We start from the raw sequence: 12,162 nt of genomic DNA, 5'->3' as shown, positions 1-12,162 counted from the left end.
CTGACTATACCTCTTGCACATCCTCTGGGTCCCCCCCCCTTGTCTTTCTTCCCGGACCTCCTGTCCCATGATCCTCTCGTATCCCTTTTGCCAATCACCTGTCCAGCTCTCGGCTCCATCCCTCCCCCTCCTGTCTTCTCCTATCATTTCAGATCTCCCCCTCCCCCTCCAACTTTTAAATCTCTTACTCACGCTTCCTTCAGTTAGTCCTGACGAAGGGTCTCGGCCTGAAACGTCAACTGTACCTCTTCCTAGAGATGCTGCCTGGCCTGCTGCGTTCACCAGCAACTTTGATGTGTGTTGTTAATGAGAGCAAAGGAGAATTGCCAGACTGGTTCAAACTGACAGGAAGATGATGGTAACTCAAATAACCACGTGCAGAACAGCATTTCTTAAAGTATAACACATTGAACCTTGAAGTGGATGGCTACAGCAGCAGAAGATCACAAACGTACACTCAGTGGGCACGTTATTAGGAACAGCAGTGTAAGTAAAACAAAATATTACCATAAATAAGTGAATAAAATATAATTTAAAATGTATATAGTGTGCAGCAGAGGTAAACAGTAAAGAGCTCACTGTCCCAGTGATGAGTCCTCAGTGGTGCCAGGGTATTCATGAGTCTCACAGCTTGAGGGAAGAAGCTGTTACCCTGATGTTCCTGTCCCTCCTTCCTGATGGTGGTGGGTCTAAGAAATTGTGGGATGGGTGGTAGGGGATCCTTGACAATGCTTTGGGCCCTTTGTGCACAACACTCCCGGTAAATGTCAGAACGTGATAGTGAAGCTGTACGGAGTTCCATACACGGCGTCCATGGTGAACTAGTTCTCAGCCTATACTAATCCCCTTCTCCTACAATAAGACTGTATCATTCCATGCTTTGCATGGATTACAGGAGGTTGCAGAGGGTTGTAGACTTAAGCCTGATTTATACTTGTGCGTACGAGCTATGCCGTAGCGAGCATGCATCGCTGTGTCTGCGTCGCTCTGCAATTCACCGCCAAGACGCTAGTTGGCGGTGGGGTTTCTATGCCACTGCGTTGAGTTTCTTGTGAGAGACATGGGCGAGGAATGCATTTCAAATATTTTCGGATGCCGGCAGGTAGATTTGACGATTTGGTTCATCGTCCCCAACCATTTATTTCGCATCAGTGTACAGTCATGGCGGAGAAAAGCCACCGGAAATGCGTAGGAGGAAATGCGATGCTACCAAGCGGACCAATCACAGTTGTTGCAGTCTGCATCGCCGCTAAGCGTGAGTTTCTTTTTTGGGGAGGTGCACGTCACCCTACAGCGTAGGGTACGCGGTACCTACGGCGTACATTTGATGCAGAAGTATAAATCAGGCTTTAGACAGTTCCATCATAGGTGCTACGACGGTTAGCGGTTAGTGCGACTCAATTACAGCTTAGGCGTCAGAGTTCTGAGTTCAATTTTTATTTATTTTGTTAAGCGATACAGCATGGAGTATGCCCTTCCAACCCTCCAGTCACGCCGTCCCAGCAACCCCACAACGCTGATTAAACAATGGACAATTTGCAGTTACCAGTTAACCTAGCTGATACGTCTTTGGCCTGTGGGAGGAAACGGGAGCACCTGGAGAAAATCCATGCATTCCACAGGGAGGATGTTCAGAGACTCCCTACCGAACAGCTACGGACCTGAACTCCAAACTCTGGAATGCCCAGAGCTGTGATAGTATTGGGCTAGCTGCTATGCTACAGTGGCATCTAATTTTGACGTCCTCTGTAAGAATGTTTGTACATCTAAGGTAAGGACATGCTCGACACAGCTTTGTGGGCTGAAGGGCCTGTATTGTGCTGTAGGCTTTCTATGTTTCTGCGTTCTTCCCATGTGCATGTGGGTTCCCTCCAAGTGCTCCAGTTTCCTCCCTCTTAATAAATAATCATCTGAATCCTCCCAAGCGTCTGGGTCAGTCTTGCCCTGTTTATGTTTAACTTTTTTGTAAAATTCTTAAATTTCTTTTGTTTTACCCTGTAAATGCTGCAAGAAAATTAATGTCAAGTTATTATATGATAATACATTTACTTTGAGCTTTGCCTCAAGAAGGCAGCATCCATCATTAAAAACCCTTCCCACGCAGGACATGCTCCCCCTTCTCATTATTAGCATCAGGGAGGAGGTACAGGAGCCTGGAGACACACACTCAATGTTTTAGGAACAGCTTCTTTCCCTCCGCCATCAGATTTCTGAATGGACAATGAACGTTACCTCATTATTCATCTTTTGTACTGTTTTTGTATTTTTGTAACTTATAGTATTCTTTAAGAGGGGCTGTGTACTGCTGCTGCAAAACAACAAATTTCATGACATCTACCAGCAATAATAAACCTGATTCTGATTGAAGTCTCTGTCTAAATACCCCTTCCAGGCACATAAAACATTACAGCATAGTACAAGCCCTTTGACACACAATGTTGTGCTGACCTACTAACCTACTCTAAAATCCCTTCTACATAGTCCTCTATTTTTCTATCATCCACATGCCCCTAATGTATCTGCCTCTACCACCACCCCTGGCAGCGAGCTGCCTGCACCTACCACTGTCTGTGTAAAGAACTCAGCTCTAACATCCCCCTCCACATATTCCTCCAATCACCTTAAAATTATACCCCTTCATTTTAAGCATTTCTGCCCTGGTAAAAAGTTTCTAGCTGTCCACTCAATTGCTGTCTCTTATCTGCTGACTTGATTTGCTGCTGCTCAGGTCAGGTCAGTCCATACATACGGGCACCCAGTACGGAGCGGGGTGGGTCACAAAGAGGATCTCCTGGGGGGGCTTGCTCCTGGGCCTGGCCAAGACGGCCATTCACGGGTCTAGCTGGTGGAAGGTTGAGGCCTCTGCCAGGGCCAACCGCCTGCCCCTCTTCCGAGGATACGTTTGTGCCCAGCTGTCCTTGGAGAGGGAGCACGAGGTCACAATGGGTACAGTGCAGGATTTCCAGGAGCGATGGGCCCGTCAGGGAATAGTCAATAATAATCATATTTTAATTTGAATTTAATGTGAGTGTGTTGTAAACACTGAATGTTTGTACTTTGTGTATTTGTTGCATAAATAAACTTTTGTAGTTTTGAAAAAAAAAAGTGGGTGGTGCTGTCGGACTGCTGTTTCCTATATAGTACTACTATTTGCAATGAGATTCTGAGACCCTTTTTCTCAGATGGGTACCATTCACTGAGAGAGTAATACTCTGCTTATCGAATGGGGTTCATGCTCTGCGTCTGTAACCTCACTCATTCCTTCGGTCTCCAGAAGAATCACAATTTAACTATCTGATTGACACTAGCTCAGTCACCATACCACTCTCCACAGGAAACACATTCCTGGACAATTATACCAGTGCCCAAGAAGAGCAATGTGAGCTCCCTCAACGACTATCGTCCAGTAGCACTCACATCTACGGTGATGAAATGCTTTAAGAAGCTGGTCAGGGTCAGAATCAACTCCTGCCTCAGCAGGGACCTGGACACACTGCAATTTGCCTGTCACCACAATAGGTCTACAACAGACGCAATCTCAATAGCTCTTCACATGGCCTTAGATCACCTGGATAATACAAACACCTACATCGGGATGCTGTCCCTTGATTATAGCTCAGCATTTAACAACATCATTCCCATAATCCTGATTGATAAGCTACAGAACCTGGGCCTCTGAACCTCCCTCTGCAACTGGATCCTTGATTTCTTACCAGAAGACCATAATCTGTGCGGGTTGGTGATAACGTCTCCTCCTCGCTGACGATCAACACTGGCGCACGTCAGGGGTGTGTGCTTAGCCCACTGTTCTACTCTCTCTATCTCCATGACTGTATGACTAGGTATAGCTCAAATGCCATCTATAAATTTGTTGATGATACAGTCATAGTTGGCAGAATCTCAGATGGGGATGAGGGGGCGTACAGGAGTGATATTTACCAGCTGGTTGAATGGTGATGTAGCAACAACCTTGTACTCAATGTTAGTAAGATCAAAGAGCTGATTACGGACTTCAGAAAGGGTAAGATGAGGGAACACGAGCCAATCCTCATAGAGGGATCAGAAGTGGAGAGAGTGAGCAATTTCATGTTCCTGGGTGTCAAGATCTCTGAGATCTAACCTGGTCCCAACATATCAATGTAGCTATAAGGAAGGCAAGACAGTGGATACGTATCATTAGGAGTTTGAGGAAATTTAGCTTGTCACCTAAAATGCTCGAAAACTTCTGTAGATGTACTGTAGAGAGCATTCTGACATGCTCCATTACTATCTGGTATGGGTGGGCGGGGGGGGGGCGCTACAGCACGAGATGAAAGAAGCTACAGAAAGTTGTAAAGTTAGTCAGTTCCATCTTAGGTACTGGCCTCCGTAGTATCCAGAACATTTTCAAGGAGCGGTGCCTCACAAAGCTGACGTCCATTATTAAGTACCCCATCACCCAAGACATGCCCTTTGTTCATTGTTACCGTCAGGAAGGAGGTACAGAAGCCTGAAGGCACACACTCAGCGATTCAGGAACAGCTTCCTCCCCTCTGCCATCTGATTCCTAAATGGACATTGAACCTATGAACACTACCTCACTTTTATTATTTCTGTTTCTGCACTATTTTTAATTTAACTATTTAAAGTACATACATATACTTACTGTAAACAATTCTTTCAATATTATCGTGTATTGCACCATACAGCTGCCACCAAATTAACAAATTTCATGACAAATGCCGGTGATAATAAACTGGATTCAGATTCTAGAACAAACAGAACAGAGACTGTTACAGCATAATACAGGCCATTTGGTCCACAATGTTGAGCCGATCCTTTAACCTACTCAATCTTCCCTCCTAAATAGCCCTCCATTTTCCTTTTATCCATGTGCCTAAGTAAGAGTTTCTTATATGTCCCTAATGTATCTGCCTCTGCCACCATCCCTGGAAACATGTTCCATGCACCCACCACTCTCTGTGTAAAAAATATCTACCTCTGTCCTCCCCCTTTCCTCTAATCACCTTAAAAATTAAGTCCCCTTCTACTAGCCTAGGAAAAAGTCTCTGGCTATCCACTCTGTCTATGCCTCTTATCATCTTGTACACCTCTACAAGTCACCTCTCATCCTCCTTCACTCCAAAGCCTTAGCTCACTCAACCTATCCTCATAAGGAATGCTGCAGAGCCTCTGGAAGAATCACAAAGAATTGCGATCCTAAGGAAGGATTATGGGGTAGATTCCTGGTCTGTGGAAAAGTACTAGGATATTAAAAAGCTTTTATCACAGGAATGGAGCTCAAATTCACGGCTTTCTGAGTGCCACAACTATACCGAGGGCAGACAGCAGTGTGAGCTGGCACCTGTGGGACTGGAGGCTGAAGTTCAGTGTAAAAGGGAAAGATAACTCAATCATTTCTTTTCTCTGCAAAGTCCAGAATAAAGGATCAGTTAAGAACAAAACGCCTGTCAAAATAAATTTTGCAAAGTGCGGCTTCAGGGCGATTTGAGAAGGGTGGAAATTGCTGGGACGTGGGCCTTGGTTTGACGTGATTTACGCACGGTCGCTGACACGGTGTGGGGCCGGCAGTGCTGACGGTGACGAGCGCCGAGGGAGAGATTCAGCCTGCGGGTGCAGTTAGCTGCTCAATCAACAGGGCTCACGGACACTTGTGAGGCAGCCCGATGACTTCTGTTGCTGACGGCCCTCAGTCATTCCGATACAAATACACTTTCATCATCGGCGGGGAAATGGGCGTCAGGGGAGCGCAATGGCGCAGCACTTGCTGACAGATCACTCGGCTGCTCTTTCTAATATCGCTCTCAGCCTGCACTACGCACAGTGCAATCCACCTCCCTGCCTGTGGTTGCCACAGCCTGTGGGAGCCAGATTCCAACCCCAAAGAGGGGTACCAGTATTCCCTGCTGGCAGGAGAGGTCCTGCTGTGAATTATACAGCCCCAAGTCCTTTTGTTATTTTACTTTCTGAAAACAACATTTGACTCAGTGAAAATTCAGAAATTTGAGGTGCAAAGGGACTTGGGAGTCCCCATGCAGGATTCCCTAAAGGTTAATTTGCAGGTTGACTCTGTGGTGAGGAAGGCAAATGCAATGTTAGCACTCATTTCGAGAGGACTAGAATATAAAAGCAAGGGTGTAATGCTGAGGCTTTATAAAGCACTGATGAGGCTTCACTTGGAGTACTGAGAGCAGTTTTATCTAAGAAAAAGATGTGTTGGCATTGGAGAAGGTCCAGAGGAGATTCACAAGAATGACTCTAGGATTGAAAAGGTTAACATTTAAGGAGCGTTTGATGGCTCTGGACCTGTACTCACTGGAGTCTAGAAGGATGAAGGAGGATCCCATTGAAACCCATGGAATATTGAATGGCCAAAATAGAGTGGATGTGGAGTGGATGCTTCCTATATGCACAGCCTCAGTATTGAGGGAAATCCATTTAGATCAGAGATAAGAAGGAAGTTCTTTAGCCAGAGGGTAGTTAGTCTGTAGAATTCATTGCCACAGACAACTGGGGGCCAAGTCATTGGGTATATTTAAAGTGGAAGTTGACAGATTCTTGACTGTTACGCTGTCAAACATTATGGAGAAGAGACAGGACAATGGGGTTGAGAGGGGTAATGAATCAGCCATGATGGAATGGCAGAGCAGACTCGATGGGCCCAATGGCCTTATTCTACTCCTATGTCTTATGGTCTTATGATCTTGAAAAGGTAATGCCTCAAAAAGCTGGCATCCATCGTTGTGCATCCTCATAATCCAGAACATGCTCTCTTCTCATTACTGCCTTCAGGGAGGAGGTACAGGAGCCTGAAGACACACACCCAATGTTTTCGGAACAGGTTATTTCCTACAGCCATCAGGTTTTTGAATGGTCCATGAACACATGAACACCACCTCAATATTTTTGTCCTCTTTCTGCATTGCTTATTTATACTCACATGTATTTATCTATTTATTTATTTATTGAGATACAGTGTGGAATAGGCCCTTCCAGGGCTTCAAGCCACGCCACCCGGCAATCCAAGCCTAATCACAGGACAATTTACAATCACCAATTAACTTACCAACTGGTAGGTCTTTGGAATGTGGGAGGAAAGCGGAGCACCTGGAGGAAACCCATGCGATCACAGGGAGAACGTACAAACTCCTTACTGACAGTGGCAGAAATTGAACTCAGGTCGCTGGTAGTGTAAAGCGCTGTGCTAACCATTTTGCTACTGTGCCATCTCACATAGCCCTCTACTTTTCTATCATCTATGTGCCTAACTAAGAGTTTGCATAAATGTCCTTAATATACCTGCCTCTATCATCACGTCTGGCAGGACGTTCCACTTACCCACCACTCTCCGTGTAAAAAAAATCCTATCTCTGACATCACCTCCCAATACTTTCCTCCAAACACCTTAAAATTATGCCTCCTCTTATTAGCCATTTCTGCCCCCGGCTGTCCACTCTATCTATGGCTCTTATCATCTTGTACACCTCTATCCAGTCACTTCTCAGCCTCCTTCACTCCAAAGAGAAAAGCCCTGGCTCGTAGAACTTATCTTCATAAGACACGCTCTCTAATCCAGGCAGTATCCTCGTAAATCTCTGCACCCTCTCTAAAGCTTCCACATCCTTGCTATTAAGACCATAATACATAGGAGGAGAATTAGGCCTTTCGGCATATCGAGTCTGCTCCACTATTTCATCATGGCTGATTTATTATCCAAATCAACCTTATACTCCTGCCTTCTCCCCTTCTCAATCTTTGATGCCTTTACTAATCAAGAACCTATCAACCTCCACTTTAAATATACCCATTAACTGGGCCTGCACAGTTGTCTATGGCAATGAATCCCAAGACTCACCACCCTTTAGCTAAAGAAATTCCTCCTCATCTCTGTTGTAAATTGATGTCCCTCTATTCTGAGGCTGTGCCCTCTGGCCTTAGACAATCCCACTGTAGGAAACGTCCTCCATATCCACTCTATCTAGGCCTTGCAACATTTCAGTGAGTATATTTATTTGGAGGTACGGCGCAGAACAGGCCCTCCCAGTCCAAAGGCAGATGACCTCCTTGGAGCTTTCTGTGTAGAACTAGCTTAGTTCCCTAGTACATCAGCTCAACAACTTACACAAGATCATATTCCACCCCCTCTCAAGCTGAAAGCAGAATCTTCAATAGACCAGCATATTACAAATCTTATTATGGAACCGCTTCTCCAGCTGTGTGTGACCAAAGGCCTTTTCTCTTACAAAATAAAAAAATGCTTTTCGGTTCCTGCTAAATTGATCTTCTCCCTGATTGAATTACCCTGAAACATCCTGCTCTGCTGTCATAAGGATCAAGACGATGTGGGTAGGCCTTGGGTTACTGCTTACATGGTTACCGCAAATGCATCAAACCAGGCCCACCGTGCAAGGAAAGGTTCTGTGTATAATTTATCTTCATCTCTCTTCCGTGCTTTCTACGCATGGGGATGGCACAGCTGCTTAGCTTTACAGTGCCAGTGGTAGGGGTTCAATTCCTGCCACTGCCTGTAAGGAGTTTGTACGTTCTCCCCATGACCGTGTGGGCTTCCTTTGGGTGATCGATGTACACTACCTCATTATTCTTTTTACTTCCCTTTTTGCACGATGTATTTAATTTCATTTTATATATATATTTCTTATTGTAATTTATAGTTTTTTAAATTATGTATTGCACTGTACTGCTGCCGCAAAACATATAACATAGAACATAGAAATCTACAGCACATTACAGGCCCTTCAGCCCACAATGTTGTGCTGACCATGTAACCTACCCTAGAAACTGCCTAGAATTTCCCTAGCACATAGCCCTCTATTTTCCTAAGCTCCATGTACCTATTCTTAAAAGATCCTATTGTACCCGCTTCCACCACCGTCGCTGGCAGTGTATTCCACACACCCATCACTCTCTGTGTGAAAAACTTACCCCTGACATTCCCTTGGTACCTGCTTCCAAGCACCTTAAAACTATGCCCCCTCGTGTTAGTCATTTCAGCCCTGGGAAAAAGCCTCATCATTTTATACACCTCAATCATGTTACTTCTCATCCTCCGTCACTCCAAGGAAAAAAGGCCAAGTTCACTCAACCTATTCTCATAAGGTGTGCCCTCCAATCTAGGCAACATTCCTGTAAACAACAGGAATTCTGCAGATGCTGGAAATTCAAGCAACACACATCAAAGTTGCTGGTGAACGCAGCAGGCCAGGCAGCATCTGTAGAAAGAGGTGCAGTCGACGTTTCAGGCCGAGACCCTTCATCAGGACATTCCTGTAAATCTCCTCTGCACTCTCTCTATAGTATCCACATCCAACAACAAATTTTGTGACACGCCAGTGATATTAAACCTGATTCTGATTTCCCCCCACAGTCCAAAGACGTACGGGTTAGGATCAGTAACTTGTGGGCATGTTACGTGGCTGCCAGATGCATGGCTGCCCCAGCACATCCTTGCTGATTTGACTTGACACAAACGATGCATTTCACTGTACATGTGACAAATAAAGCTTTCTACCTACACACCCAATCACTTTGCAAAATCCGTGCTCCCCACTGTACCAGGACAGACACGGCAGGGGTTAAATACAGAGGATAGCAATTTGCACAGTTTAACAACATACACTCCCAAGGTGACAAAATACAAAAAAATTAAAGTAGCAACCCTTCAGGCCTGCCCCACATTTAAATACGATCACAACATTCTCTCTGCCACTTCTTCATACCCTTTCATACACTTGGCTTTGGAGGGCAATTCACTGGATATATTTAAAGTGGAGGTTGATAGGTTCTTGATTAGTCAGGGTGTCAGGGATTACGGGAAGGCGGGAGGCTGGGTTGAGAGGGATAATAAATCAGCCATGATGCAAACATGGAGCAAACATGATGGGCCAAATAGCCTAATTCTGCTCCCATGTCTTATCTACTTATTGAGATTAAGTACAGAATACGTCCTTCTGGCCCTTCGAGCTGTGGGGTCCAGCAATCCCCAAATTTAATCCTAGCCTAATCACAGGATAATTTTACAATACCCAATTAACCTATCAACTGGTGCGTACTTGGACTGTGGGAAAAACCCACGCGGTCATAGGGAGAACGTACAAATTCCTTTCAGGCAGTGGCAAGTTTTATGGTCCTTCTGTTCCTCAATCGGTTCAATGTTCATCCACCTCCGTTTTAAGTGTTTCTAACAATCTAGCTTTTATCACCCTCTGGGTCAGAGAAATCACCAACCTCTACAAGAAGATAATTCTACAAACTGCAGTTTTAAACGACTGGCTCCTTACCTCATAGACATATCTCCTGTTCGAGAATATCTACTGGCAAAAACACACCAACATCTACCCTGTTAAGCTTTCTAAGGATCTTGTATGTTTGAAGTAAGGTTACTCCTCATTCTTCTGAACTCCAAGGAATACAGGTCCAAGCTATTTAGCCTTGACAGGACAACCCTCTAATTCACCTGGTAGCAGTCAAGAGAGTACAGAAGAGATTCACCAGGATTTGGCCTGTAGTTATAAAGATAGATTGCAAAGGCTGGGTTTGTTCTTATCAGAATGAGGCCGAGGGGTGACCTTTAGAGGTTTATAAAATTATGAAGGGCAAAGATAGAGCCCTTCACCTGGGGCACAACAGTACAGACTGGAGGGCACAGGTTAAGGGGAAGATCTGAGGGGTAAGTTTTTCAGACAGAGGATGGTGATCGAGAATGATGGAGATTTGGTATGACATCAAAAACTCTAGCAAATTTCTACAGATGTACTGTGGAGAGCATTCTAACTGGTTGCATCATCGTCTGGTACAGAGGAGCCACTGCACAGGGTTGGAAAAAGCTGCAGAGGGTTGTAAACTCAGCCAGCTCCATCATGGGCACTGGCCTCCTCAGCATTGAGTACATCTTCAAAAGGTGATGCCTCAAAAAGGTGGCATCCATCATTAAGGACCCCCATCACCCAGGACATGTCCTCTTCTCATTACTACCATCAAGGAAGAGGTACAGGAGCCTGAAGCCACATACTCGATATTTTAGGAACAGTTTCTACCCTTCCGCTATCAGATTTCTGAATGAACAATGAACTCATAACACTACCTCACTGTTTTTGCTCTTTTTGGACTGTTTATTTAATTTAATTTATATATATTTCTTATTGTAATGTATAGTAATGTTTTAATATATTGCATTGTACTGTTGCTGCAAACCAACAGATTTCATAACATACTGTACTGTGCAAAAGCCTTATGCACATATATGTATAGCTAAGACTTTTGCACAGTACTGTAGTAGTTTTATGTATTGCACTGTACTGCTGCCAAAAAGACAAACAAATTTATTGACATACGTGAGTGATGGGGGTCTCTATCGTGGGCTGAGAGTGGGAAGGGGGCAGGGAGAGGGGAATCATGGTCGGGAAAAGGGGAAGGGAGAGGGGAGGGAGTGGGAAGCACCAGAGAGATATTCTGTAATGATCAATAAACCAATTGTATGGAATCCAGTGATGTTGCTCGGTGTCTCAGGGCAGGGTGTATCTGCACCGTGCCACCCCCATGCCCCAGCTCACCTTTTCTGCCACCTGCCCCACACTCCTCCCGTGCCACTGCACCCTCACCATTCCCAGCATTCTTTGCTTCCACCAGGCTTACAAACTCGTTCTCAGCTTCATGTTGCTAAATAGAGTACTGTGCAAATGTCTTAGGCACTCTAGCTATAGATATGTGCCTGAGACTTCTGCACAGTACTGTATGTTAGTGATATCGAACCTGGTTCTGATCCTGGAAGAGGAGGTGCTGGAGCCAGATACGGTTACAATATTCTGAAGTTATTTGTACGGATACTTGGTTAAGAAAGAGTAGGAAGAGAATGGGGTTTATAAAAATGGGATTAGCTCGGAAAGGCATCCTGGTTGACAAAGATGAGGTGAGCTGAAAAGACCCATTTTATACCCTGTAGTGCAATGATTCTATAATAAAGTCTACAGTGTTCAAAATTCAAAGTAGAACTATTATCAAAGTTCCTCATTGTTACCATATACAACCTGGAGATACATTTTCTTTCAGAAATTTCCAGGAAAAAAAAAGAAAATGAATAGAATTTATGAAAAACTAAACTTTATCAAATACTGACAAACAACAAACGTGGAAAAGAAGACGAAC

The 12,162-nt window shown here is 44.6% G+C and overlaps 1 protein-coding gene across 2 annotated transcripts in view; it reads right to left on the bottom strand.

The window, feature by feature from the left end:
• clpb (ClpB family mitochondrial disaggregase) overlaps positions 1–12,162 on the bottom strand; it is a 210,632-nt gene that overhangs the window by 89,277 nt on the left and 109,193 nt on the right. The window lies entirely within an intron of this gene.

Source organism: Mobula hypostoma, chromosome 7 (assembly GCF_963921235.1).
Source record: "Mobula hypostoma chromosome 7, sMobHyp1.1, whole genome shotgun sequence".
Classification (NCBI taxonomy): domain Eukaryota; kingdom Metazoa; phylum Chordata; class Chondrichthyes; order Myliobatiformes; family Myliobatidae; genus Mobula; species Mobula hypostoma.
Note: the sequence above shows the minus strand (reverse complement) of the source record. Positions and strands in the feature narration are given on the sequence as shown.